This window comes from Limulus polyphemus, unplaced genomic scaffold (genome assembly GCF_000517525.1).
Source record: "Limulus polyphemus unplaced genomic scaffold, Limulus_polyphemus-2.1.2 Scaffold4653, whole genome shotgun sequence".
NCBI classification, from domain to species: domain Eukaryota; kingdom Metazoa; phylum Arthropoda; class Merostomata; order Xiphosura; family Limulidae; genus Limulus; species Limulus polyphemus.
Genome location: NW_013670263.1, coordinates 23,137 through 29,961, shown reverse-complemented (window position 1 = coordinate 29,961; position 6,825 = coordinate 23,137).

The window sequence follows — 6,825 nt, the reverse complement described above, 5'->3', positions numbered from 1 at the left end:
AACCTTCCTGAGTAAGACAGCACATGATGATGATGAAGACCTGGTGAGAAACAGACAGAAGTGGAGGATTGTGACAGCCAACCTTCCTGTAGAGGATTGTGACAGCCAACCTTCCTGTTTGAATTTCGCGCAAAGCTACACGAGGGCTATCTGCGCTAGCCGTCCCTAATTTAGCAGTATAAGACTAGAGGGAAGGCAGCTAGTCATCATCAACTGTTGGGCTACACTTTTACCAACGAATAATGGGATTTATCGTCACATTATCACGCCCCCATGGCTGAAAGGGCGACCATGTTTGGTGTGACGAGGATTCGAATCTGCGACCTTCAGATTGCGAGTCGAGCGCCCTAACCACCTGGCCATTTTAAAATGACTCGGCTAAAGATGTACTTTTATCCATAGTAACCATACCCAAGAATATTTTTAAAATCACTAGATTTTATTGCGCAGGATCAGTTCATTTACTTTACTCAAAATGAGAATACGCATATCTGATTAGTGGAAGTGAAAAACACATTTTTCGAGAAGCTGTTGATTTTTTTGTTTATAAAGTTAGAATCTGTCAAGGCTACAAAAAATTCACACAGCAATTTCTCAAGAAAATTCATCTAATGCTGAAGTGTATTTCAATATATTTTGTAAATGATTCTGTTTCATTGTTTAATACCAGCTTTCTCGAAGACAGCTCAGTGAAAGTTGTCATCATTTTGGTCAATGAGGACATTATATCCTAGAAAGTGATCAAAGAATTATAGAAGATCGCTCTCTGCAGAACCATAAAAATGCTTTTGAGCTCTAATGGAGGCTTTACAGGAAAGTTATAGGTACAGTATCGTAAGTAAAAAGTTCAGTTTCTCTTTAAGTTGAGCTGGTGAAAATTCAAATTTTATATTGTTCCTATTTAAATAGCTCTCTAGTCTCTAGTACCCACACACAACCACAAGTAAAATCTGACATCCGAAACCGGTGGTTACGTATGGCTCGCGGCTTACAAAAGGTACACAATGTCTCTCTATATATAGTAGTAATAAATATACAATTACAAAATGAGATTTTAACATCATTATGTGTAAGTGGGCGAAAGTTATCAGCAACCACAGAACAAAAGTGGAAATATCTTAAAATGTAATTTAAAAAACACGCAAAGACAAAACATACAAAAAAGTCATCAAACTTATTTATGAGTGGTGTTTAGGTGTGTGCCAGCGTTCAAATGGCGTTGAAGACAGCCAGTCTTTTTAATTATACTCCAATGCGGGTAGAAATTTTTACTGTTCAACAGATGAACACATGTGAAGTTATTAGAGGGCCATGTTCAAGTACATGAACCCATAATGTCCTGAACCAAACTATACATTCGCTGTCTGCATCCAATTATGGGAAGGTTTTTGTTCAGTAATAAAATCAAATAAAGAATACAACCGACCACAGGTAGACTTAAATAATTCAGAATACTAATAGCAAAAAAAATAATGTATAATATACGAAAGTAAAATAAAGAATAAAATAATTAATAAAAAAGATTATGTTCTCCATCGATAAATAATCAAAAGCAACATATAGTTTTTCCTTGAATGCGAAGTGTCAAGAAAGACGCCTAAGAAAAGGCACTATGAAACTTATCATAGGAAGAAAATTATTTAAAACAATATAAATTTAAAGAAGTTTAGCAACTATGGGCAGCCTGAAATAACCTTCAGTCATCTAGAAGTTGGTCTTTCCTGTATTTTACTTGAATTAGAATTAATCAATTCAAAACAAAGATAAGTAGAAAATAAGATCATACCTGTTCTTAAAACTATAGGACAGAAAGAAGGAAGTGCAAAACGAATGCTAGACTGGGAGATTTGAGTCACGTGATACCATGCCCAATCGTTCTTGAATGTGACCAATACCAGTCAAGGTGACAAAAGGTCAACGAGCTCAAGACCCGGAACAACTGTCTTTACAGGTGAAAATGATATATTTTAGAATATAATTGGAACTATATTTATTTAGTGTATTAACATATTTATTGAAATATAATCGGTATATTTTGATTATAGTTGGAAAACCATAACCATTAAATTTCAGTTTTTCAGTTGATAGTTTGACATGGAGTAAAAAATATTCAGTTTTATTTCAAGCAAGCATAAATCATTTCAGTTGTGAAATAATTACACTTTTGATTAAGGTATTAGGGATTACACTTTAAACAGAATAAAAGCCGTATATATGGAAGTTGAAGTAGTTTCTTTTATCTAAAAGTTTAAGTTCAAACTACCATTATGTTAAATGATATATCTAAGTCAAGAAAATGACAAGAAGCCGTCGATCGTTTCATTGGTCATTTCAAGCTCCAGTCCACATGGTAAAAAGTAGAAACCGTTAGTTCAAAGCCTACATTGTTGAAAGAAATTATATCATCAATGTATCGAAAAATAAAACGATACTGATCCGGCTTTCGTGATTGTGAGATGAATAATTGTTCGTAATAATAATAATAAATATTAGCTATATCATGGTTAAACTTGATTATTGAACACACATCAACTGAAAACAATTTTGCAACCCTTCTTAGTTAAGTCGATGGGAAATGTTACAAGTATCATCCATATAATAATCAAACAGTGCAATATTTTCCTAGAATAAAAGCCAATTCCTTTTTCTTTTATGAAGTGAAATTTAAAACAAAATTTGTTTCACAGCCAGTAAAAGTTGGCGTTCTTAATATTCATTTATTTCATGTTTTCTTGTAAATAAATGTTTGTTATTTGTTGGTCAGTTAGCTCGCCTTTATTGTCTCTGAGTTAAAGTCTATGGTCCATGGCAGTTATTTTGGTGCAAAGTTAATAGTTTTAAGAAAAACTATTAATCACAAAGGGTGTTCGAAGATTAGTAAGTTCAAGCTTAAAATTCGCTCACTATATCCTGAATGCTGGCAGTTCGCTAATTGTAGAGTTTTTGATACCGTTGAGGACTTCTACACCCTGCTGGTGCTGTTTGATCCACGACTACTTATTCGTCAGAGTTATCCCACGCTTATTTCGCAGATAACCTTCATTAAACGTCATTCTACTACCCACCGCTTCTGGATATGCTGGGTTAAAATATAGCTTTGCCTCCAGACCCAGGGTTTAAGGAATACCAGATAGTAAACCACGAGAGTACATGGAAATGTATTTATAGATTGTTACTTAAATAGCCTTACACACGAATTGTGATTCTGAAGGTATTGAGCATATCTTTATTAATAAGAAGTGAATGAGTAAGACTATACTGGCAGGCAGTACCTCTCTACACTACCCAGGCTAAGATGTTTTTTTTATAACTTAATTGTTGTGAAAGCAACCTGTACAGAATATGCGAAGATTCAACGAGCTACAATTAAGAGGTATAGTGGATAATTTTAATTTGACTCCAATCAAAGACACCTTGTTATCTCCACAATTCTTGACAGTTGGGCACCTTGGTTTTACCAAGATTGTAGAGAGGTTTTAGAATAAACTTTACTAGATTTGATGTGTGCCGATGGTTCCAAACATGAGACTTTTTGTTTTGTGAAAAAAAAGGAATGAAGAATTACTAGAGTATTTGTGTTAGAACACCACTTGAAGAAAGCGATTGTTGATCTACACTTTCACTCGCATGATAGTGAAAGATTACATTTAATTAAGTGTTAAATGCTATACCAAACAAGAGACTAAAACAGCAACCTCGTAGAGTCTCTGTTGTGTGTAAAAACATGTGAAATCTTAGAATCAAGAAATTGAGAGAGACGTCCGCCTTTTTTCAAATAGAGTGTAACGCAATATAACATCAGATATTTTATAATGATGTCAGAAAACCACGCAGGTTCAAGAAGCCTTAGTATAAAATGATAAAACCACTATAACCCTATTTTATCAGCTAGTTATGCAAATGAGTGAGAGACGATATACATCAAGGCATCAAGAACAGCCGCTTTTAAGCCAATATTAAATCAACCAACATTAGATTACACGTTATATTAATAATTATAGTATTTCTCACGCTTGGTCGATAACTGAAGGTGAGATAGATATCCTCTGTGGCCCCAGGAAGATGAGTCTGACCTACCAACGTCCTCTGTGACCCAAGTGAGGATGAGTCTGACCCCCTGTATCACCCAAGACATACACACATACATATACATATATATATATATATATGTGTTGCATAAACATGGGTTCTAGGAAGTGATTTTGTTAAATATAATTTAAAAGTTTAACGCGTAATAAAATCTTTGTAAACCAAAGTACACACTAATTGTAAAGTTGAATGAAATATCATGAAAAAACTATGGCATCATAACACTGTTTGCAATTAGCTAAACTTTAGACAGACATAAGTGAAATATTGAGCCTTACATCATGTGTATATACATGATTGACATATTTATTTTAAAGCAATTTAACAGTTTTTGTTGTTGTTTTTAAAAAAACGGAACATGATCTAAATTTCAAAATTATACTTGTAGCTGTTGGTCATAAGTCCTGTTGAAGAAAGATGTTAATTTTAAAGCTTCTACCAAATATTATACTTTAAACATATGAATGGAACATTTCAATTTCTAGAGTAATGGGCATAGCCGAGATAGTCCATTGTCTAGCTTTGATCTTAAATACAAAATAAAATAATTCTTACAAGAAAAGCTAAGTGATTGATTTCAGAGGGCAAGTATTGCAATACTTAATATTTGTTAATGAACATATGACAGTGTGAGATATTCTTTGAAAACAGATAGAGAAGTTTTAAAAGTGTTTAGTATCTCAAAGTAATAGTATATAAATACTGTCAGGTTTTGTTGTTCATAAAACGCTAGACGTTGATATGAGTCCGTATGCGTATCATATGCGCATGAGAACACGTTTGTGTAGTAGTAGCATGGGTGCAGTGCGTACAGAATAAAAAGTCGTAAAAAGCATGTAGACACTGGTTAAGAACGGTGTCGCATTACGTCATTCATTTTCCGCACTGCTGACACAAAAATCAAGAAGCTACGGACGGTGTTTCCCGCCAGCCTTATACAGCATCGGGTACGCCGTGACTGTGCTAACATTCCGTATTTTTCGCACCCTTATTTTGAAGACAAAGTTTTGGGGAAAACTTTACTATACTAACTTTACTAACTCCATTACTATAATTTATTTTTTTATTATTTAGGGAGCATTATAAATAGTTATGTTTTTAAAAGAAAAAAAACCTACTATTGTTATAAATAACATATTCAATTGAACTAAACTATGCATGCCTATTTAAATATATTTGCACATGGCTTGTGTATCTCGTATATATACATATATATTATTCATACCTTCGGTGTATAGGACGCAAGCAGATTTTGACATCAAAAAGTGCGTCTTATACATCGAAAAATACGGTAGTTAGGCAGTTTTTTTACCTCTGTAACAGTGTAAGCCTGCAAAGTATTATATGTATAATGTTTCGAGGTATATCTTACTCATCACTGCGGTCCTATATTTATATGGGACTTCAAGAACATGCAGCATTGATGTTATTAATTTATGTAATGTATGTTCTTCTTGACTGTAATATGTCATACCAATGAAATAATAAAACCTTCCAGCACAGCAGTATTATTGATTGGAGTTATGCAGTGGTTATTAGGCTAATGCATTTTTATCCACAGACTCATAGAAGTTAATCATACGACTATACATGAATAATATATGAAATCATAATATTATAAAAATAATGCAACATTTTAAAAGTTAGTTTTTATGGTAGAGACTTAGAGGCAAACTGACTTGTAGTTTTCACATACACAAACAAATTTAAAAAAGCTCATTAAATAATTGTAGTATACATAATAAATTGAAAATCATCATCATCATGTGCTGTCTTACTCAGGAAGGTTGGCTGTCACAATCCTCCACAGGAAGGTTGGCTGTCACAATTCTCTAAACAAATTGTTCATGAAAGTTGATTATAAATTGCACTCGAGCCACTACTGTGTCTGTCGTGGTCTAGCCGGCTTGATGAGCTACTGGTATTGGGCAAAATGCCTCGTCGGCACTAGATATTGCATATGTAATTTGGGTTGACGTTTTATAACAGAGTTTACTTTCCTTTCGATCATAAGTTCTTAGAATTCGATTTGCCTCGTAGACCAGAATCGGGGAAATCCACTTCTCGGTTGTACCCTGGACAGGGCAGATCTAAAAACCGGACTGGTATCTTGTAGTGTAATTTATGCGTTGGTGTTAGAAATATCCTTCCACCTAGGTTTGCTAATAAGTGGCGGAACTGCCCCAAACCGGTTAAACATTGCCAAGTGACAAATCGAATGATAGACTGCTGAGCTTCATGTTAATTTCTCTCAGTAATTCAGAATTTGGCGATTAGAGAGAGAGAGAAAAAGAAACGTTACCTTATACAGCTTCTCCACTGAGTAATTCATAAGAATATATTTGTGGCATTAATGACACACATTTCTTGAATACCCTCATAAACACAGGTTTATTGTTGCGAGTCTAGGACAACTGTAACATCGTAAACATTGAAATTATCCCAAATCCTTGAAACAGAATTGGTAATCGAGTAGTAGTGTTTATTGCTGTGCTGTAGTGTTTACTGAATAACCAGCAAAACAAAATGGTGAATAAAATAGCATAAATGAAAGATTCTCGCGGAAGATCTGGGCACTTTTAGTAATAAAATATTGATCCACGTCCTGGTTTGTTTGTTTGTAATTAAGCACAAAGCTACACAATGGGCTATCTGTGCTCTGCACACCACGGGTATCGAAACTCGGATTCAAGCGTTGTAAGTCCGCAAACATACCGCAGTGCCACTGGGGGAGGG